Below are 24,581 nucleotides of genomic sequence, written 5' to 3'. Positions count from 1 at the left end.
GGCTGACGAGGTATCAGAATTTTGAGGGGAATGTTTGATTGTTTGACACCCCTCACACAAAACTGCGAATAAAATATAAAAAACTCGTAATTTCTCTTTTTAAAGTGGGTTATTTATTTTCTTTATGGAATATACTTCCAAAATAAACTAAAGTTGTTAAAAAAAAAAAAAATAGGTGCTAATGCTGAGTGATATCCGCGCTATTGTTTAAATCGTATTTCCACGTTTAATTAAAGTTTTATGTTTTTATTCAATTGTAAGGTTAAAGTACAGAATAGGTACAAAACACCCTCTTCTCCCCATGTTAAGAATGGCTTTTTGAATAATAAAGCTATTATTTCAGCACGGATCACTGCATGAGTGCAGTGCATGAGTACTAAAAAATAATAGAAATATTGGTACTCATGCAGAGAGTGATCCGTGCTGAAATAACGTTATTTAAAAAGCCATTCTTAATAATGGGGAGGGATGGTGTACTTAAACCTTACAATTGAATAAAAAAAAAAGTGCTAGTGCACTGCACTAGTGCAGAGAGTGATCCGCGCTATTTTTTTTTAAATCGTATTTCCAAGTTTAATTAAAGTTTTTTTTTATTATTCAATTGTAAGATTGAAGGGTGGACCTATATGAAAGTGCCCACCTCCTAAAAATGCGTGTTTTTCACACACAGCCCTTTTTTCTTTTAAAGTTTTTCCCAATTATTATCATAAATTACAGACTTAAGTATCATATTATCAGAAAAAATTTTGAAAAAAAAAAATTCATGACTTTTAGAAAGGGGTTCACTTTCTCGTTAGGACGTTCTAATCATGTGACGCTTCGGTAAAGAAATGGACAGTAAGTCAGGTAGCAAAGAAGTAGAAGGTTATAACGAGAAAGTGAACCCCTTTTTAAAAATTATTAAATTCAAATTTTTTTTTCCAAATTTGGTGGGCGTTGTCAAGAGTGATTCCTCCCTCTAAATTCCACAATTTTCACTTTTTTTTTTTTTTCTGTTAATATCATCGATTACCGACTTAAGTTTCAGATCCTAAAAAAAAATTTTTTTGAATTGAAAAAACGTGAGGGGTTCAGCTTTCAATTATAACGTACTAAATTGAACACGAACTTTGTGTCCACGATGAATACATAGATACATGAGAGCGATGGGGGGGGGGGGGTAAAGAAATCTTTTTTTTTTTTTTAATTTTTTAACCCCTCCGTTCTAACCCCTACTTTCCGGTCACATCAGAGACAGTTGTCATTTTTTTCATCGTGGTCACAAAGTTCGTGTTCAATTTAGTACATTATAATTGAAAACTAAACCCCCACGTAAAAAGTTATGAATTTTTTTTTTTTTTTTTTTTTATAATCTGAAACTTAAGTTTGTAATCGATGATATTAACAGGGAAAAAGTAAATTAAAAAAAAAGTGAAAATTGACAACGTCCGCCCAAAATTTTTTTCTGCTATTATGATTATTAAATCTATAATCTATGCTAATCGTCGAAAAAAGTGTTTGTTTGTTTTTTGTTTTGTAAGCGAAAAACACGCATTTTTAGAGGGTGGGCACTCTCGTACAGGTCCGCCGATTGAAGGATTCTCCGCACTCCTTTGTTTACATCGGAAGTGACGTCACACAAATCTTATAATACGGGTCGTCGGATGGCTACAATTGTAAAAATAATTTGTTTTATTTTTCTTTCATTTTGAGCTCCTTTTTTACCCGCGCTATTTTTTAAATAGTATTTTCAAGTTAAAAAAATATCTTGAAACTTGAATTTAATTTAATTGTTAGGTGAAAGTACGGAATAGTTACAATACACCCTCCCTTCCCCATGTTAAATAATAGGTTTCTAAATAATAGTGTTAAAAATAGCTCAGGTCTCCACCCAAAAAGTCCTACAATGCCCCCCAACGTAGTTTGCTAGGTGAAGCAAGCCGTCGTTCATGCTGCAGCGTGCAGCGAGCACACGTAGCGTAAACGGAAGTTGCAAATTGGTGCAAAGTAGTTCATGGGTTCAAGGGTTAATACCATGCAAACGGTAAATTTGCCCCAAGTTTGACTATCAGATTCGTTGTCAGCTACCTCAATTACCTATAAAAAAACAAAAACAAATTAGAGCCATTTTTTTTTTTTTTTAAAGTAACGAAATCAATTGAATTTTACGAGTTAAATATTTTTCAACTTTTAAACTTTAAAAATCTATCAATTTTTCTATTGGGGTAAAATCCATTGAGTGCGTACGGTGGTTATGAGAAAATAAAGCTGTGTACACATTATAAATGTTTCTTTTCTGTGTCTTATGTTATACATTAGACAATTAGGGGTCATTTCGAGTTAAAAGTTTATTTACTGCACCCATCTTAACTAGAGAAAACCATGATTTAAATGTGTATATCTCGACTAAATAAACTGACGATGAATATCTAATATGGCCGACCAGACTGGTGATCAAAAAGTCAGATCGTCCTCATGTTAAGAACGGCTTTCGGAATACCCCTCATCCAACCTCCCCTAGCACTATCAGAATTTTTGTAGGAATTTTTGACACCCCTAACACGAAACTGTGAATACAATATAAAAATCTCGTAATTTCTCCGTTAAAAGTGGGTTATTTATTTTCTTTATGGATTATCTTCCAAAATAAACTATTGCAGTTGTTTTAAAAGTAATAGAAATATTTTTTTTTTTTTTTAAACAGTAATGAATTTTCCGAACTCAATATTTTTCAATTTTTAAACTTTAAAAATCTATAAAAATTTTTCTATTCATTCTATTTTTACGATATTTTCAGGGTCAATGTGAAATTTTATGTTCTTTCCAATAAACCGAATATAATATTTTAGTCAAACTTTTTTTATAAAATTCACGCCCCCCCCCCCAAGTGTCACCCATTTTGAAATGTCTATTAAAAAGTAAATAATTAATTTATGTCGGAGTTTTATATATCACAAATTGAAGAGAAAAGGTCAATAAATAATATATTCAAATTTAAAACAAAAAAAAAATCGCTTTTTTAGAAATTTACCTGTAAAGTCCGAAGTTTAAAACCTTATTTTATAAGAACACATTGTCTTTTTTTTGTCTTTTTTTTTTTTTGTCTTTTTTTTTGTCTTTTTTTTTTTTTTAATGAAACCTTGGTCCTTGCTCCTTTAATTGAAAAAATAATTAGGGCTTGAAGTACATTTTTCGAGGAGTTATAAGCTTGGAAAGACAGGGGGTCGAATAATTCACGCCTCTCATTTTGAAATGTCTATTAAAAAGTAAATAATTAATTATGTCGGGGAGTTTTATATATCACAAATTGAAGAGAAAAGGTCAATAAATAATATATTCAAATTTAAAACAAAAAAAAAAAATCGCTTTTTTAGAAATTTACCTGTAAAGTCCGAAGTTTAAAACCTTTAAAAAAAAAATTAGGGCTTGAATTACATTTTTCGAGGAGTTATAAGCTTGGAAAGATGGGGTGGAATTATTCACTATTTTCACGAAATTTCTGACACTGCTAAACCTCCCCATATTAAGAACGGCTTTCGAGTTTGGGGGTGTTTATTCTGAAAGCCGTTCTTTTGGGGATGTAAGGGTGTTTATAATACGCTGGGGCAGTGGGGCATGTCGTAAAAATTGACCGGTTTTTGGGTATGCGGAAAAGGAATATCGCATTTAAAATTTCTGCAAATAAAATATGGTAACGGTGTAGTTTAGCGGCGTAAATTATTTGACAGACAAAAAATTATAAAAACATTTTACATAAAACATTATTAGACCCAAAGGTTGAAATAAAACCAAAAAAAAAAAAAAAAAAAAATCGGTAAAATTTTAGAAAAAGCATGAACTCGAATTAGTAGAAAAAAAAATATTTTTCTTGTCGATTTCGGTGTGCTGAAAAAGAATCTGAAAACCATATCCGTTGCAAATTAATAGTTTTGGAGATATTAATATTTTTCTAAAGGATTATTTTCTTTGTATAATCAGCTATAATGGCGTAACTCGTCTTACTTACGCATGTCCACAGACAGAAGAGAACTCACATTTATTTTTTAAATTATCATTTTATTAGTTTTCGTAAGTAAAAGTAAATATCACAACATCATTGTATTTTTTTTTTTTTTTTTTTACGGAATTTCGGTTATTGTGTTCGTGTGCGGCGTGCACACGAGCATAAAGTGACATGTAACATTGCGGAATAATTTTTAGCAAGCATTTTTTTTTTTTTTTTTTTTTTAATAAAAGAATTTAAAAATATGGTTCATTTTTTTTTCTTACGTAGTTTTTAATGATTTTTAATTGATCTAAAAAAAAAAATAAATAAAGTTTTCATGAGCGGTTTACAAAAACATAATTACCCCTTTTTTCCTTTTTGTAAGTAACATGCCGACATTCATCGAGCAATTGATTAATATTTTACAAAACTTCTGTTTACATTGGCGGGGCGGGGGCGCGGTGCTGCATCTCCCCCATCCGCTCCGCCAATGTAAACAAAGAATCTTTTTTTTTTTTTTTTTACACAGGCATCACCACATTATCAAGGCTAAGAGGCCACTCAAGGATAAGGGTTAAAGAGTGTACAGTAGAAATTGGACAATATAATAATCATTAGTAATGAAAATTTGTTAAATTTGATAACTTATATGGAACGGCTCATCAAGAACTTATTTACGTTAGACTTGAACACAACCATATTGTAGTCAGCTGGAAAGCAGGAAAACGGAAGACAATTCCACAGGCGTGCAGTTCTAATAAAAAAGCTTTGTTCATGGAATCTACGTTTAGGTTTAGGCACAGATAAAGAGTGGGGGGAATTATTGATAGTGTTTACAGCTAGACGAGTGTTTCTTGTGAAAGTTTTGCGAGGGGGGACCATAGATTGAAGCTCAGTCGAACACTTTCCATGAAAATAACGATACATCAGAGACAAACTCGCAACATCTCTTCTGTGAGATAGAGGGAAGAGAAAAGGACAGCTCCTACGAGGCTACGAAGTCTATTTTGAACTCTATCAAGGCAGAACAAGTCCTTTCTAGCAGCTCCTGCCCAGATGTGGCAACAGTATTCCATCCTTGGACGTACCTGGCTCTTATATAGATAGAGAATTGCATCAGCAGTGAGATATCTACCTGATCGATAGAAAGATCCCACCATTTTTCCAGCAGCCTTGGCAACAGATTTGATGTACGTGTTTCATTTAAGATCAGGAGTAATGGTCAAGCCCAGAAGCTTGTCAAAACTTGAGGCCTCCTGAAGACGAGAGCCATTCATTTCAATTGATGCCAGATGTGGATCAGAATGTTGATGATGTAAAGAGAAGCTTGGTTTTAGATGCATTAAAAGTAACCAGCCACTCCTTTCCCCATTGTACCACATGCTCAAGATCAGAGGAGAGAGAATCGGAGAGAACTTGGTCGTTTACTGTCTTAGATGTGCTACCATAAATGGTAGTGTCGTCAGCATAAATGTCTACAAATGATGTAAGGATGTGATTTGGAAGATCATTAATGTAGATCAGGAAAAGAGTTGGGCCCAGGATGGACTCCTGAGGGACACCAGCATTAATCCTGTGAGCTTCTGATTTTTGCCCCTCAACTACTACTCTTATGAACCTATCAGAAAGAAATGATTTAATAATTGAGAAGACATTTCCAGCTATGGTATAGCTGGAGATCTTGTGAAGAAAACCTTTATGCCATACCCTATCAAAGGCTTTAGATATGTCAGGAGCAATTGCACTAGAAAGGTTGCCTCCGTCGAGAGATTTGCTAATCCTATGAGATATAACTGTAAGCACATCTGCTGTAGATCTAGCAGAATGGAAACCATATTGAGTGTCACTAAGAAGGTTATTTTTGTTGAGATGGTTGATTACTTCTGTATTTAACACAGATTCCAGCAACTTACTCATGACGCACGCACAGGAGACTTATTGGCCTGTACTGAGAGGGGGATGAGCGATCACCTGAATTCTTAAATACAGGGCATACTGATGAAATTTTCCAGGGTGATGGAAAGCTATTCTCCTTAAGGAGAATAGCTTTCCATCACCCTGGAAATGTGATAATGTTTAAACATTTTTGTAAGTATGTGCGCTAGTTCAGGTTGAAGTTTTTTTGAGTACTATAATTGGAATACCATCAGGGCCAGTTGCTTTACTGGAATCAAGGGTTTTGATTAGCTTGGCAACATCACGTACAGATATACGTATATCACATAGCATGTTTTCTGATACAGGAGGAAATATTGGGGGTTGGCGGCCTTGGTCACAAAGGGTAGAATTAGCTGCAAAGTTCTTGACAAAGAGTTTGGCTTTGTCTGATGCTGACGAGATTACCTCAGGTCCATTGATGATAGTTGGGATAGAGCACACACTTCTGTTCAGGATTCTGTTTGCTATTTGCCAAAACTGGTGGGAACCAAGCCGCTGCTCAGCTACTATCTTTATGAAATATTAATTAGTACTCTGTTCGATGAATGTCGGCACATTACTTACAAAAAAAAAAATGGGTAATTAAACTGCAGAAGCACCTGTTAAGCTACACAAGTTCTATAATGGACCCCCCCCCCCCAAAAAAAAAAACGTAAAAATGTTTTTTTGTAAACCAGTTGTGAAAACTTACTGACAGCATTATTTTTACTATTAAATGAGGTGAAAATTATTTTTTTTATTTCATGAGAATATTTCTTGCGATTTAAAATGTCCGCCAATGTATTCATGCACCTTGTGAAATGTCACGTGACTACCAAATTTTACTTACTTCGATTATAAAAAATCAATATAAATTCCAAAAAATCACTTTCCTATAAAAATTACTAATCAATGTGTAGTTCCATTCTTCATTGTAAAGAATTTATCCATGTTTATATTTTAAATTCCATTTATTTTTTAAATAAAAGAATTTTTTAAAGCCTATTTGAAAAAGGCGACATTACGTAAGCATTTTTACGTTCTTGTCGAAAAACCGGAAGTAGTTTTTTATTGTTTTGAACTACGGATGGACAGAAGGAAGTTAAATCCACATGTTCGCGTTAGTCGTCTAGCCTTGTTCATGAAGAAATATGTGTTCACATAGATGAAAAATAGTCAAATAAGTTTTTGCCTTTAAAAGAAAAAATAGTCGGAATTTTCTTTTTCTTTTCTCAAAGAAATACATAAATTTTTGATTTAATATATTTTAATTCTACTTTATCGAGTGAATATTTTTTTTTTAAATATCTAAAAAAAGAAAACATTGAATAAAATAGAAAAAATTGTCGTCAGCGTCCAATACTTACTGTGCAATAAAAGCAGAACATAGGCTTCTAATTAAAAAAAATAATAAAAATCAATGTGGTTTTTAAAAACAACAAAAAAGGTTTTACACTTTGGACTTTACAAGTAAATTTCCCAAAAAACACTTTTTTTTTTTTTTTTTTTTTTTTTTTATTTACAATATATTATTTATTGATCTTTTATCTTCAATTTGTGATATATAAAACTTTGGTGAGTAAATTAATTATTAAAATTTTAATAGACATTTCAAAATGGTGGGGTGAATTTTAAAAAAAAAAAACGTTTGTCTAAAATATTATATTCGGTTCATTAGGAAGAGCATAAAACTTCACATTGACCCTTAAAATATCGTAAAAATTTAACCAATAGAAAAATTTTGATAAATTTTTAAAGTTTAAAAATTATTAAAAAAAAAAACTAACTTGTAAAATTCAATTGATTTCATTACGTAAACAAAATGGCTGCATGAAGGCGCACTGGCACTTTGTAAACACTTTTTTTAAAAAATAAAAAATATTATTTCTATTTTTTGTACAACTTTAATAGTTTATTTTGGAAGTATATCCCATAAAGAAAATAAACAACCCACTTTTAAAAGAGAAATTACGAGTTTTTTATATTTTATTCGCAGTTTTGTGTTAGGGGTGTCAAAAATTCACCCAAAATTCTGATACACTTAGCTCAGCACGTGGTAGTGTTTTCTTACACGATGCGTTTGTGCACGTAGTAAAGTGACTTGTCACATTGCGAAGGAATCTTTAGCGGACATTTGAAATAACAAGAAAGTTTTCAAAAAAAAAAAAGGCACTTCTACAGTTTATCACTGAAAATGGAGACGCCATTTTTTTTTTTTTTTTTTTTTTCGCGCACCTGTCGTTAAAATCAGAGGGAGAACTCAGTATTTTAAACTATAACCTAAGCATGAAATAAATAACAAAAAAATTAAACTAGATAATGAGTTTCGGTTTCATTTAATTTTTTATTGACCCTTCAAAGTTGTTTCAATTCAAAATGTTTCATTAAAATTATTTATTTGTTCGAGGAAAAAAAACCAAACTATTTTATAAAAATCCAATGTTACTTTCATTACAAAATTGTTTTATTAAAATTATGCAAACTTTTCAATAAATGCTTTTACAATTATATTTTGATAAATTTTTATACAGTAAATGTTTTGGTTTTCAAATGGCATTAAAATATGTCATTTTCATTTTCTGTTTTTAATAAAAAAAAAAAATGTTCCATGAAAAACTTTCCCGTTTTCATTAATTAAATCAAAACATTTTCAAGTAAACAATGACGGATATATGTTCTCTTTTACTTTCCTTATTTACTTTTTTCCATAGTTCTTTCGGAAGGAATTAATATCTAGTTTAAATTTCCTACTTCGACCATAGTTTAAAATACTGATTTCTCCCTCTGATTTTAACGACAGGTGCGCAAAAAAAAAATGGCGTCTCCATTTTCGGCAATAAAGTGTAGAAGTAGAAGTTTTTATTTTAAAAAAACAGTGTTTACAAAGTGCCTGCGCGCCTTCATGCAGCCATTTTTTTTTACGTAATGAAATCAGTTGAATTTTACGAGTTAATTTTTTTCAATTTTTAAACTTTAAAAATCTATCAAAATTTTTCTTTTGGTTCAATTTTTATATTTTCAGGTTCAATGTGAAATTTTATGCTCTTTCCAATAAGTCGAATATAATATTCTAGACAAGCGTTTTTTTTTGTTTTTTTTTAATTCACCAGCCCCATTTTTAAATGTCTATTAAAATGAAAATAATTTTCTCACCTCAAATTTATATATCACAAATTGAAAATAAAAGATCAATAAATAAAATAAGCTACTTAAAACAAAAAAGAGCAGTTATTTGCAAATTTACCTGTAAAGTCCAAAGTTTAAAACCTTTTTTTTTTTTTTTTTAAGTGAAACCTTATAATCTTGTTATATTGTTCAGAAAATTTCGTAGAATTATGACAATTTTTTCTATTTCATTCAATGTTTTTTTTTTGTTTTTTTTTAGATAAAAAAAACATAAAATTCATTCCATAAAAAAGAAAAAAATATATTAAATCAAAAACTCCTGTATTTCTTTAAGAGAATTAAAAAAAAAATGAAAAATCGGTCAACTGTTTTTTTTTTTTATTATCGGCAAAAACTGATAAGTGAAATGGGATTATTTTTCAACTACGGTGGCCCATATTTACAAACTTTTGTTTACAGCGAGCAATAGAAAGGGAGATTAATTCTGGCACTTATGGCCACCAAAGTTCTCAACTTGGAGAAAAGGCTGCGCTTGTCTCCCTTTATTCCAGTTGTGAAACATCTACTGTTGCGGTATTTTTTAATACTCGCTTAAAAAGTATTTTATTTAAAAAGGACATTTATATATATAAAAGCGAAAATGTATGTTCGCTTTTTGTGTATGTCCGCAGAAGGATTTTTTTCGGCGGCTTCTCGAGGCCGTCGCTCATTTTTAAAACTTTTTATATCATGCCGAAATCATATCTACGAGTTACGAACGGGGGTCGCCCGTCTATTTAATTTGCCCGACTTTGAAACGTTAAATATTCAACATTTTGGGATCGCCGCATATTGCTTTCATTTTTTGGTATAAAAAAAGCGAAACTCGATTCGAATTTCTGGCCCACGGTCAGTGGTCTCTAGAAAGCGATGTAACGTTTCGTCAATGTTGGCTTACCGTCGTCATATCAGACGGTTGCTTTCATTTCTAGACAAGACACTCCCCTAATAAATGGGGGATCTGTTTATTCCCAAAGTTAGGTAAAAACAAACAAACCAGGTTACTAACCTCATTAATAACTGTCCCCCAGAAAATGTTAACTGCTGAATGGCTATTGCTTACATCATCGTCGTAATGCTCGCACAAAATGTTAACTCTTGACGTCATTAAGTGCGGGCACCTGTCAATTCTCTTCTTACTTAAATGAATTCAAACATCTTTCAGTAAATCATTCTGGCTGGCCGAGCGGTTAACGTGTCATGTTTTTTTTTTTTTTTTTTTTTTTTCACATTTTATTTTCCAACTTCGCCTCAGGGATTCGGGTTCGATCCTACCAACTTACCCCCCCCCCGGTTTCTTTTTGATTTAAGATCACACACATCTGTTAACACCACCGGACTACAACTTGGATGTGTTCAAGTCCAACGTTAACAAATTCCTAATGAACTGCCCTCTTAAGTAAACACTTCATCAAATCTCCAAATTAACGTAATGTACTTGCAATAACCCTTATCCCTGAGTGGTTTCCGGGCCTTGATAAGTGGTGATCACTGTGTAAAAAAAAAAAAAAAAAAAAAAAAAAAAAGGCAACACTGGATACCTCCGCTAGTGGAATATAAAAGATACATATGGATAAATTCTTAACAATGAAGAATGGAAGTACCATTGAATAGTATTTTTTATAGGCAAGTGAGTTTTTGGAATTTATATATATTTATTATATTTGAAGCAAGTTAAAATTTGATTTTTTTTTTTTTTTTTTTTTTTTTTTTTTTTTTTTTTTTAATTTTTTAAAGAAAACCGATTTAAAAAACATATTGCATAATTTGCTATGAAACCTGTTATTTTTTAAAGTTTGGTCTTTGCTCCTTTAATTGAAAAAAAAATTAGGGTTTGAATTACATTTTTCAAGTAGTTATACGCTTCGAAAGATAGGAGGTTGAATTCTTCAATTTTTTATCACACATTTTTAATGGCGTTTTCTGACACTGCTACCGATGTATTGGAAAATTAAAAATGCTGCCACACTCTCTGTTGAACATGGTAAGTTTGGGAAAATAAGTTAAATACTATACAAAATACTGTTAAAACCCCACCGAATATCTGTCAGCCTATATCACGGTAACATATATTGAGTGAGTTTCTAACAGTATTTTGTATTGTTTTTTATTTTTAACTCATTTTCCCAAACTTACCGTGTTCAACAGTCCAGCGCCATTTTTAACTTTCCAATACATTGGTAAACACTATGCTTTTCCAGCTGAATAAACATGTTACATTAAATAAAAACACTAAACAATTATCCAGTTAGGTAGAAAAGTAACCCCTCTTGCCTTTTGATAACATTTATTTATATTAGGCACTTCCAAAAGTCACCACAGAATTACTCCTCCCCCTATATGTAAAACGATGTAACTTTATTATAAATTAATATTATCAATATAACTTTTGTACCATTTAAAAGAAGGGCAAAATAAACTAGTAATAATTTTTAAAAAGTTTTTTCATTGTACAAAAATAATGAAATTGCGAGACAAAAATAGTGTTTACATAATTGACGCTTTAAAATCACATTCCCATGTAGTAAGCATTTCGAACGTGAAAACATACCCGTGTTTAATAAATCTAGCAAAAATCAACTAATCGTCAGATTTTGGTGAAATTTTCGATACATCCATTTTAGAATTAAATTATATATGAAATGCAGTTTCTGTAAAATATACGAGGGGAAATATTTTTTTTAGTACGTGTCCCCCCCCCCATATTTATTTTTTTGAAATTTGAACAAAATATATTTAAATCTATCGAAATTTCTATTTATTATGAAACAAAAGTTCAAATAAGTAAAACATATTTTTTTTTTAATTTAAATACACATATTGAACAAAAATTTACCTTGAAGTTGCAATTAAAAAAATGATATAAAATTTAATATTGTTTTTTTTTTTTTTTTTTTAAATAGCGGGTTTTCTAATTAATATATACTATAATCAGTTGAATTGCCAAGAAAAAGAAATTTCGTAAACATTAATTAATTTTTAAAAGATTAAAACGATTAAAATCACATTATTTCAAAATGTTCCGTTACAACATAGATTTTTAATTGTTTAAATTTTTTTTTTAAATATTAAGTTTTAATATAAACATGGCTCTTGTCAACTATTTTATCTCCAGATTAAAACGGATTTGAAAATATTATTGCACAAATATTAAGCATTTTGTAGACCCTCCCTCATATTTTGTTTGCCGTTTTTTACCGACAAAATATGGAAGCCGTAGTTAACCAAATGAACATTCAGTAAAACCGTATTTCATATTTAATATACAAATGTTTATAATATTATTAATCATTCAATTGTGTAAATCTTAAAACCTAACAAAATTATAACAAAGATTATTAATTGCAGTTTGAAGAAGATAAATAAACGTTTTAAACAATCATTAAGTCGCTTCAGTTTTTCCATAGTTCATGTAGTTAACACAAGTCTGACGTCATGGAACCATGCTTTCTTTTTATTACGTTGTTTTGGCAGTCTCTAGTTATATACTTGTTTTTGACAACTTTTTCTAATCTATGTGTATAGTAATACAAACCACAAATGGTTTTTGAGATATAAATACCTGTATTATGCAATGCAATTTCTATTAGTTTGAATTGGCCATCATTATTGTTTCCATGAAATGCTTCAGTGAGCATGCGTAGACGAACTGAAGTTAAGTCTATGAAATGCAAACGGTTATTTAATGTTGTTTCTAGCTAATTTCACCAAAAAAATTACTTTCAAGAATTCAAATTCCAAAAAAATTCAGTCGATGTGTACTAGTTGTCCAACCTATTTATTCCGGAAGCTATTCTTAACATGGGGAGGTTGAAAATAAGAAAATACCTTTTGGAATACACCCCCCCCCCCATCTTCCCATGTTAAGAACGCCTTTCGGAATTACACTGAAAAAACAGAGGGTTTGCCACTTTTATATGCCACCCATTCAAATATGGCTGCCAGTGATTTACATTTCACAATACAGGTATTTATATCTCGTAAAACTATTTGTCTGCGCTGATTTTTCCTTGCGATATTCCTTTTCAAGATACCCGAAAACCTATAAAAGTCGTCGATTTATCAAAAAATGTTGAGGCATCTTAAGTTGGCATAACAGAGCACATTGACCTTTTTATGTTTTTCGTTCTTTTTTAGAGGGGGTATTCAATTATAAAACTTGTATAGTTTTTAACAGGTGCTTCTGCAGTTTAATTAATCGTTTTTCCATAAGTAATGCACTGATATTAACCAAGCAAAAAAAACGTTTAATATTTCATAAAAAAAATTTTTTTTTTTATTTTATGAAAAATAATTCTTATAATTTAAAGTGTCCGCCATGTATTCATGTGCCTTGCGAAACATCACGTGGCTGTGCGCATGGATGTATATTTTAGTAAGACTCGCTACCACGCAGCGTTAACGAATGTGACCCATCCTTCACATGTCAGCAAAGTGTTTTAGTGTGGCAGGTCCCGTCAATCGATTTGGTCAGTCTTAATTTTGTAACTGAATTGATATGTCGCCGTTTTGTCAATCTGTTGGCGAGAAGGAAAGCAATTTCATGCACACAAAAGAAAAACAACTCAGTTCACTATTCTACTGATTAAATTCAAGAAAAGATATACAAATATATAGTTATGTACAATTGTCTACAGTTCAATGTTGATTTTGACAGACTCTACTGATAGGTAGGTTTCTCTTGGTATTGCAGTGGGGATGATGCAGGAAGAGAGGGTATGGTGACTCTTTACAAGTTGAGATACAATCTCAGACTCTCGACTCCAATTTAAGCTTCAACTGCCGGATTCGACTCTGCGCCCCGTTCATATACTCAGGGGAGATGTGACTCTGGGGTTGTTCCCCAGACCAATCGTATCCAGTTACGTCACCCCAGGGGAGGTTCTCTCCTCCTCAAGTGCACCTGTGGATCTGCAAACATTCTCATGCCCTGAGAGGTTATTCACCGCGATCCTCTGCATCACGCGCATTGTACTCAAACTATAAACATCCTTAGTCTTGAACCCTGAGTCATTCCATTTTCGGAGTACAATTTACAAAAAAAAATTATATTGTTGCCGATTTTCATAACAATGAAAATCAGAAATTCAATCTTTCTCTCAGCAGGATATTTTGCTGTTAGCTGGGCACACCAAAAAGAAATAAGAATAATAAAAAAAAATCCTATCTGCCCGGCTGCTCCAGTATTTTGGGAGTCTTGACGACTCCCACTCCCCCATGAGGAGTTTATCCATTCCCTGGGACGGTCGCATCACAGAAGGCGGTGAAATGGCACAAAATAGTGCCAGGGTCAAGGGTTAATCCCATGTAAACGGTAAATTTGCGACGGGTTTGAATATCAGAGACACTGAAAACCCCTTAAAAACCAAATTTTATTGGTCGGTGTTGTTGTAGTTAAAGTAAACATTTAACCAAAATAAATAGTTTTTATAATTTTTTGTCTGTCAAATAATTTATGCTACTAAACTACATATTTACCAAAAATATTTTTGCCGCACACTTACACATACAACAATGGTAACTGCTTATAACAAAGAATTACATTGCTTAATATCCGGAAAACTAATTTGCGGAAATTTTAAATGCGATATGCGTTTTCAGCATACCCACAAACCTATGAAAGTCGTCATTCTAAAGGAAAATTTTAAGATGGAAATCAAGTAAAAATTTAGCAATTTTAGTAAAACGAAACCAGTTTTTTTTTTTTTTTTTTTTTTTGTGCATATGCATCCATGTACACAGCTATTTTTTATTTATTTATTTATTTTGGTAAATGTTACTTTTTTTGTGCATATACATTTGTTTATGTTACTGTTATTTTTTAAATAGCATTTTCAAGTTATGTTGAAGTTTCACAAACTTTTTATTAAACTGTTAGGTGAAAGTGCAGAATAGTTACAAAACACCCTCCCCATGTTAAGAATGGCTTTCTAAATGCTATTTCAACATGGTAACATAAGTGCATATGTACTTTTTTTTTTTTTTTTTTTTTTTTCAATAGTAAATTAAATCCGATTTTTATATTTGAAATTGCTAGGTGAAAGTACAATGGTGACAAAACCCTCTTCTCTCTCTATGTTAAGAATGGCTTTTTAAATAACACTAGTGAGGGGTACCTGTCATTGCCCGGGTGTTTGGAGGTGTGTGTGTGTGGAAACGGTGGGGGTGGGGGTTAAAAAAAAAAGTAAATATGAGGATCGAACCCGAACCTTTGAGGCAAAGTTGTAAATTAAAGTGTGAAAAAAAAAAACGTGTGACGTTAACCATTGCCCCACCGCAACATGCTAACGGAAACATGTTTGAATTTATTTAATTACTTGGATTTAGCAGGTGCCCGTTTTAATGAGTTAATGAGGTCAAGTTTGACTGCGGGATTTCATTTACTACTGAACACTTTTTTTCCCCCCAAGATGTTATAGGAAAAAGACTAACCCACATGTGGCGAGCGACAAATGTTGAATATTTATCTTCCCGAAATCGAGCAAATTAAATAGACAGGCGAGATTCGTTGTTAACTGAGATATTACGATTTATGTGATATAAAAAGTTTTAAAAGGTTGTGAAGCGAGCGACCGCTTCTCTGAAAAAAGCCTTTTGTAGACACACAGAAAAAGCGAACACACATACATACATACATTTTCGCTTTTATATAGATTATTTCATTGTGATGACATAAATGCGCATAACAATTTTTTATTTATTTTTTTTGTTTTTTTGTTACAAAATAAAAATGAGATGAACTTAGCAATATTTTTATTAAAAAAAAACTCCAATGTTATTTAGAAGCCCATTCTTAACATGGTGAAAGAAAGGTGCTTTGTAACTTCTGTACTTTCACCTAACAATTTAATATTAAAAGAAAGAATCAATCTTTTAGTTTCTTTCCAACTCAACACTCACCTTTTAAAATGACAGCTTTTTATAGGTTTTCGCTGGGGTCTGCTGAAAATGAACATTACATTTAAAACGCAGACAGACAAGTACTTTTCCTGGTATTAAGACTTTTAATATCCAATGTAATCTCTACTCTTTATACTGGCGGGCATGTTTTCTTGTGCAAGCATGCAATCATTTTTTGTGCGTGCATAAAAAATGATTGTGCGAACAAACATAGCTACCATTTGTGAGTGACTTATTTATTTTTTTCCTGAATAGTGATTCTTCCCACTGAATGAAACATGTCTGCAAAATGTACCAAAGTTGTTTTTTAAATGTGATTGATTATTTAAACAAAATATTGTACTTTGGAATATAGCAAAATTGTTATTTCTTATATCCTATATATAATATTCTGATTGCAGAAATTCCCCTCTGGACCAAATTATCATAGGTTTGCAAGAATAGATGACACATACAAATGTATTATGTCTAAACTATTATCCACCATTTTATATAACTTTAGAATGCTGTTATAGACACTTTTATTTATTAGAATAACACCATATATATCGCCCTAGGAGACACATTATCACGATCGCCATCAGCTACAGACGAAGTAGTTCTTATTTTTCCCTCTTTATCTACAGTACTCTTTCCCCCCCCCAGTCTACACCCTTAAGATATATACACATTATAACTATGTTTTCCAGGCACCCTTAACTGGATCATAAACTCCTATACAAACCATTAACTTCCCGTTTCTGGTTACACAAAATAATAATTTCTCTCTTACAGTTTCAGCACTTCTCATTGGTTGCTAGCTCTCAACTTACCTATTCGAGAATAGACACGTTATTGAATAATCCAACATGCTAGATGTTTAAAAACATGGCTGCTCTGTATGCGCGCTACAATAGTTAAAACTTAAAACAAACCAATTATTTCTTATTTGTTTTATTTTCCTTTTCTCAACTATATTACTTCAATTCTTTTACTGTTGTGAATTAAAATTGTTCTTTGCAAAAAAAAACAAAAACAGGATCAAGTAAAGATTAGATACCCCGTAGCAGAAGATGAATACTAGCACACATTTCAAGTGACACTGGTTGTTCGACCTTGACATTGCTGTTGGTTGTTTGTAAGCACGTCAAATGGTCGAATGTTCGCGAGCAAGATTTTTTAAAAATATATTTACAAAACTTAAGATTTAAAAGAAAAATATATATTTAAAAAACATGTTTTTTAATATTAAATATTTACAAAACTTTTAAGGATTTAAAAAAAAAAAACTTTTTTTCTAATTACACAAAACTTTTTAATGTAAGTAAGAAAGCAAATGTAATTTCTAAGTGTGTTTTTTAAATATATTTACAGAACTTTTTAATAAAACTAATAATAATTATAGTAAAAATAATCTATATATTAATACGATAGCGTGTGTTCTTTTATGTGCCACGCTTACATCCGGGTCATTTAATTGTTATGAAATTCCATTAAAACAAAACAAAAAAAAATTGATGTCGCTGTTGAGGCAAAGCTAATAAAAATCATTAGTTCTTCTTGGCCTTTTGGCCAAGATCAAAGTGTAGTATTTGTTCTTCAGATGCTACATTTCAATTTCTTCTCTCTCAGCGGAGGGAAATCTTTTATGACTGAGACAATTTTTTGTTCTTTTTAAAAAACGACCTTGGTGTCTAAATCTATCCCGTGGGGAGGCATTGTAAATAGGTACTATATTTAATGTAACACAGTTTTAATATTACAAAAGTAACTGGGAAAAGTAATTTCTGATTTAATTACAAAATGCCTTGCAATTGTCCCTTCTGGTTATTATTTTATTTTATTTTTTTATTTTTTTTGTTTACTTGCCTCCTCACAAGGGCAGAGTTGGACATGATGTCGGTTAAAAATTTGGGGGGAAACCAGCTCCCCAAAAGGGGTACTTTGGTCAGTAACAAAAATAAAAATTATATCAGTAATGAAGGATTTCTCATCCATTATATAAGACCAAAAAGGGGGGGGTCACTAGAATGCTGAGACTGATACTACACTCAGAAATTCATGTTGAAGCAATGTGTTAATGTTTTTATGTATTATTTTCGAAAAACTGCTGAAACAGTTTATGATTTAAACATTACTTTATTTCAAGTATATTTTAAACAGTAGTGTGGGGGATATGAAGTCAGTCCTGGAAATGACTTAAACCGTTTACGCTTTAAACATTACTTTATTTCATGTATATTTTTAACAGTAGTGTGAGAAATATGAAATCAGTCCCAGAAATTGCTGAAACCATTTACGCATTAAACATTACCTTATTTAATGTATATTTTTAACAGTGGGGTAGCGAATATGAAGTCGGTCTCAGAAATGCCTGCAACCATTTACGTTTTAGACATTACTTATTTAATGTATATTTATAACAGTGAGGTGGCGGATATAAAGTGTGTCCCCGAAAGGGCTAAAACAGTTTACTATTTAGACATTGCATTATTTCATGTATATTTTTAGCAGTGGGTTGTGGATATAAAATCAGTCCCAGAAATGGCTGAAACAGTTTACGATTTAAACATTACTTTATGTCATGTATATTTTTAACAGTGGGGTGGCGGACATGAAGTCAGTCCAGGGTTTGAATGAGATAAGTGCAAATATGTACTAGCAGAAAGCGTCGCCCATTATTGAATGAGGTAGGTGGAAAACGTATAGTAGCAGAATACCCAGTATTGCCTTGGATCGAATTAGATAGGTGAAAGATATATACTAGCAGAATATGCGATGTCACCTGGGATTGGATAAGGTAGATGGAACATATATATACTTTGAGAATACCCGGACTTGATTGATGTGTTTGTAATGAAATAATCAGCCCAGGCAATATATCGAAGTTATTATTTAAGCAAGGGGGAGTGACATAGTAGGTTAAAGTTATGAAAATAATTGTCAAAATTAGTAACATATCCAAGAATTATGAAAAATGATTAAATGTGAGTAAATTGATTGGTGTGTTTGTAATGAAATAATCAGCCCAGGAAATATATCGAAGTTATTATTTTAGTAAGAGAGGGCGATAAGGTGTGTTTAAATTATGAAAAATTATTGTGAAATTAGTAACATATCCAAGAATTATGAAAAATGATATGTGATTAGTGTGTTTGCAATGAAATAATCAGACCAGACAATATATCAAAGTTATTTTAGTAAAGGGGGCGATGATGTGGGTTAAAATGATTAAAAATGATTGTCGACATCAGTAACATTCAAGAATTATGAAAAACGACGACATGTGATTGGTGTGTTTGAAATGAAATTATCAGCCCAGATAATATATCAGTTATTATTTTAGTAGTGGGTGGTTAATAATGTGGGTTAAACATAAAAAGTGATTGTCGAAATTAGTAACATATCTGAGAATTATAAAAATTGATGAACTGTGAGTTAATAGATAGTTGTGTTTTTTTGTTTGTTTTTTTTTAATGAAATAATCAGCCCAGACAATACATTAAAGTTATTTTTTAATAAAAGAGGGCGATAAGGATGGTTTAAATTATGAAAACTGATTGTCAAAATTAGTAATGTATCCAAGAATTATGAAAAATGATGTGATTTAATGCATTAGTGTGTTTGCAATGAAATAATCAGTCCAGAAAATATATCAAAGTTATTATTTTAGTAAGGGGGCAATGATGTCGGTTAAAATGATAAAAAATGATTGCCGAAATTAGCAACATATCCAAGAATTATGAAAAATGATTAAATGTGAGTTAATTGATTTGTGTGTTTGTAATGAAATAATCAGCCTAGACAATATATCAAAGTTATTATTTTAGTAAAGTATGCAATATGGTAAGTTTAAATGATGAAAAATTGTCAAAATTAGTTTCATATCAAAAATTATGAAAAATGATGAAATGGGAGTTAATTGATAGTTGTTTTTTTTTTTGTTTTTTCCTGAAATAATCAGTCCATACAATATATCAATTTTTTTTATTTTAGTAAGGAGAGAGGCGATAATGTGGGTTAAAATTATGATCAATTATTGTCGAACTTAGCAACATCTATATATATAAAAGCCAAACGTCTGTGTGTATGTATGTTTGTTTGTAACGCTAAAACTTTTGAAAGACGGAACCAAACTTGACAAATTTGGTATCATATCGAAGCCCCATCACCCAGATGACAAATATCGAAATTTCACATCAAACGGACCACTAGAAGTTGGTCAACTGATCAGTTATCTTCGAGGGGGGCCCCAAAAAAACCTATCATTATCTTCTTATATATATATAAAAGACAAGTGTTTGTTTGTAACGCTAAAACTTGAGATGAAAGATTCCTCTCCTCTAAGAATAAAACATATGTTCAATATCTGCTTTTGTTTTTTCATTGTTTATACGGTCCCGAGCAACGCCGGGTAGCCCTGCTAGTCTATATATATAAAAGCCAAACGTCTGTGTGTATGTATGTATGTTTGTTTGTAACGCTAAAACTTTTGAAAGACGGAACCAAACTTGACAAATTTGGTAGCATATCGAAGCCCCATCACTCGGATGACAAATATCGAAATTTCACGTCAAACGGACCACTGGAAGTTGGTCAACTAATCAGTTATCTTCGAGGGGGGGGCCCCATAAACCTGTCATTATCTATATATATAAAAGACAAATGTTTGTTTGTAACGCTAAAACTTGAGATGAAAGATTCCTCTCCCCTAAGAATAAAACATATGTTCAATATCTGCTTTTGTTTTTTCATTGTTTATACGGTCCCGAGCAACGCCGGGTAGCCCTGCTAGTATTCAATAATTATGAAAAATGATGAAATGTGAGTTAATTGACCATTGTTTGTAATGAAATAATCAGCCCAGGAAATATATCAAAGTTATTATTTTAGTAAGGGGCGATACAGTTTGAATAAATGGGCTAGAATAATATGATTGTGCCTTCCTTCATGCTTAACGGAACGCCCACAGAATGCCCAGCAACAATATATTACATATGAAAAATGGCGCTGTGGAATTTCCACAGGTTCCGCTAGTAAAAAAAAAATAAAAAGAATAAACTATTAATTACAAAGCATTAGAAACTGAGAATTTTGAACGCTAAACTTACTTGTATTTAATTTGCCCTTGTGGAGAAGTAAGCAAATAGCCAGTTTTTTGTTTTTTCTAAATAAAAATAAAAATTATAAAAATATTTATCTTGTTTGGTTTTATTCTGAAAGCTGTTCTTAACATAGGGAGGTTAGGGTGTTTACGTTGTAAAAATTTACCATTTATTTATTTATATGATTATTATTATTAGGAGTTTTATTAAAAAGTTCTGTAAAGAAAATAATTTTTTTTTTTTTTTTTTTTAATCCTTAAAAGTTTTTTAAATATTTAATATTAAAAAACATGTTTTGTAAATATATATTTTTTCTTTTAAATCTTAAAAAGTTTTGCAAATATATTTTTAAAAACTCTTGCTCGCGAACATTCGACCATTTGACGTGTTTACAAACAACCAGCGGCAATGTCAAGGTCGAACAACCGGTGTCACTTGAAATGTATGCTAGTATTCGTCTTCTGCTACAGGGTATCTAATCTTTACTTGACCCCCCCCCCCTCAAAAAATGGAGGTTTGCCATAACAGTGAGTGAAGACGGATTTTATAAACAAATACACACAGAGATAAATAGATAAACAGAGTAAGAAAGACTGATAAGGAGAGAGGGAGAGAGGCAGATAGACTGATACCTAGAGAGAGACACAGAGAAACAACTTTTTGGAAAAGATTACACTTTTTATTCATTTTGAACAGAACATTTTCTTTACTTTTAAACAATACACATAGAAGTTTTTATATTTTAAACATTATAAACCTTCCTTTAAAACAAACAAGCAATACAGACAGAACTTTTTGTATTTTTTTATTTTTGATTTTATACACCAAACTTTTTATAATTTTAAACGGGAATTAATATGCTGACAACAAATACAGCATTTTAATTGTCCACAAATAAGTAGTTTTTCGATTATTGAGCAATATAATTTTTTATGACTAATTTAAAAAAAAAAAAAAAATGGGGGGGGGGGGGGTAATCTATGTGCATAAGCACAAAATTATTTTATAAAAAATACAGTGGCGAGATTATTAAAACAAAACATTATCGTTTATCTACGTTATTAGCGACCTATTTGCGTTTTAAAAAACAATATTGCATTTAAATTGTCTGTAAATAAGTAGTTTTTTTGAATATCAAGCAATATCATTTTTTTTATTACTATTTTTTTTTTAAAATATCGTTGGGATTAATCAAGGTGCATAAGCACCAAATTATTTTATAGAAACTACAGGTGCGAAATTTTAAAAAAACATTTTGGTTTACCTATGTATTTGTGACCTATTTGTGTTTTAAAAAGAATATTTAACAGCAGTTTTCGGGCAAGGTAGTTACCGAAGTCATTACTATTTTGGTTTTTATTTTACTTTGCTTTATGAGGGAATGTTTCCCTTTTTTTCTTCTAGACCGACACACACCCTCTAACTAAATGGGGATCTTTAAGGTGGTACATTTATACATGGATATATCTATATTGGTAACAAAATTGAATATTAAAATGCTCATATCTTTGGTTCTATTGGACGAAACTACATGAAGATTTGCAGGTTTTTAAAGATTATAATACTATTCTATTTTATGATAATTGGTAAAAATGAACATATATTTTCAACCAATAAAATATGCCCAAATGAACATATATTTTCAACCAATAAAATATGCCCAAATTTACCTACATTTTTATTTTTATATATATATATATATATATATATATATATATATATATAGGTACTAGCATAAGTACCCGTCGTTGACTGGGTTCAAAAACAGCCTACAGAAAATGGACTCTGATTTATGAAAGTATGACGGGTTATGAAAAGGAAGGGTTATAAAGAGATAGCTTCGAATTTGGGGGTATCAAAACCAAAGCAAAATATGATGAAAGTAAAAAATAAAATAGATAAACCCCATAATTTATTATAACATACCTGTTGTTCACGCTGAAACACTTATCACAATATTCTGTGGATCTATATTAAAAAACCTTGTTAAACTTTGTGACATATTTCCATTCTATGGAGGTCAGGCGCGAACGAACACCCCATAATTTTATTATACCATACTTCAAACTGAAATATAATTATCAAAGTATATTTACGTAGATAGATATGAAAAGTCTTTATTAAAGTTTGTGCCTATTTCCATTCTATGGAGGCCAAGCGTGAACGCAGACCCCACAATTTTATTATACCATCCCTATTTAAGTTAAAACATACTTATCAAAGTATTATGTACATCTATATCAAAAACACTTGTAAACGTTTTTTTTTTTTTTTTTTTAATTTTAAAATTTTTTATTTCCATACTTTGTGGACCAGGCGCGTAGGCAGACCCCACAATTTTAATGAATCATCATTATGCCAGATCAAACATACCCATTCCTGTGCCTCGATACATCTTCTAACATTATATGTGATCAGTTTTCTATAATAGTCAACCATATAGGAGCCTATTCGTGACCAGACACACACAGACGTTCAGCTTTATATTATAGACTAGCAGAAGTACCCGTCGTTGACAGAGTTCAAAAACAGCCTACAGAAAATGGACTGTGATTGATGAAAGTATGATAGGTTATGAAAAGGAGAGGCTTGTAAAGAGATTGGTTTTGATACTCAAAAATTTTACCCTAAGCAAAATATGATGAAAGTACAGATAATTTTTGCGAAAATATATTTTTTTATATCAACTTTGTTTCCATTCGTAGCCAAGAGTGACCAACAAAATGATGTTTCCTTACAAAGAGAAAATGTTATATATATAATAATATAAATATACAAGAAATAAATGTTACCATAGTCAATAAAAATTACTTTTATGGTAGAAAAGTTCATTGGTTTGTATTTTTAAGTAGTTTGTAAAAAAAAATTTTTTTTTTTTTTTTTTTTTTAATTTACGAACTGGTTTAAAAAAAAAAAATCAAAATGGCAGCGACTTTGAAATGGAGAGCCCCGTTTTCAATTTGAAGGAGGGGCACCTGAACATTCTGTGTTAACAATTTAAGAGAGTTCCGTCAACGTAAGGAATATTTTAATGTTTTCCGTTATTTTGTGCTTGAGGAATATTCGATTATGGCATGTGTAGTTTATATAAAAATTCATTTAAGTAGTTATCGCCTCAAATTTCGTTTTAATTTCGGTTCGCTGAAATTATTTCAACTAAAGAGCATTAAAAACTATTTCAAAACAAAAAAAAAACATGAACTGAACTTTTATTAACTATGGTAACATTTATTTCTTGTATATTTATTTTTTCGGGTAGTCGTTTGTTGGCTTTTCTGCTAAATACTCTTACTAAATAATATCGATGAAATATCGAAAAACAAAGAAACAAAAACAGGTTTGAAAAATAATGAAGCTTTACTTACTTCATTAAAGTAATCCGAAACAGCAAAATGGGATATTTAAAAAGTAAACACGTATTACTTTAGTTTTTTAAAGCAAAGAATTGATATAAATATGAATAAGAAAATGGCGCCCTTTTCAAGCAGAACAGCTTCGTTTCAGTTTTACAGTATTGAACGGTGTAGTATTCCGCCATCGGATTCAGGGTT

At 31.2% G+C, this 24,581-nt stretch overlaps 1 protein-coding gene and 1 pseudogene across 1 annotated transcript in view; both read left to right on the top strand.

Annotated features, from left to right (window-relative positions):
- LOC145296769 (uncharacterized) overlaps nucleotides 1-24,581 on the top strand; it is a 41,253-nt gene that overhangs the window by 1,548 nt on the left and 15,124 nt on the right. The gene's annotated exons all lie outside the window — the stretch shown is intronic.
- On the top strand, nucleotides 17,478-17,647 carry LOC145297175 (U2 spliceosomal RNA; annotated as a pseudogene).

This window comes from Euprymna scolopes, chromosome 17, assembly GCF_053919585.1.
Source record: "Euprymna scolopes isolate OS-2025 chromosome 17, ASM5391958v1, whole genome shotgun sequence".
Lineage (NCBI taxonomy): Eukaryota > Metazoa > Mollusca > Cephalopoda > Sepiida > Sepiolidae > Euprymna > Euprymna scolopes.
The sequence above is the reverse complement of the archived record's forward strand: the minus strand, read 5'-3'. Positions and strand labels throughout refer to the sequence as shown.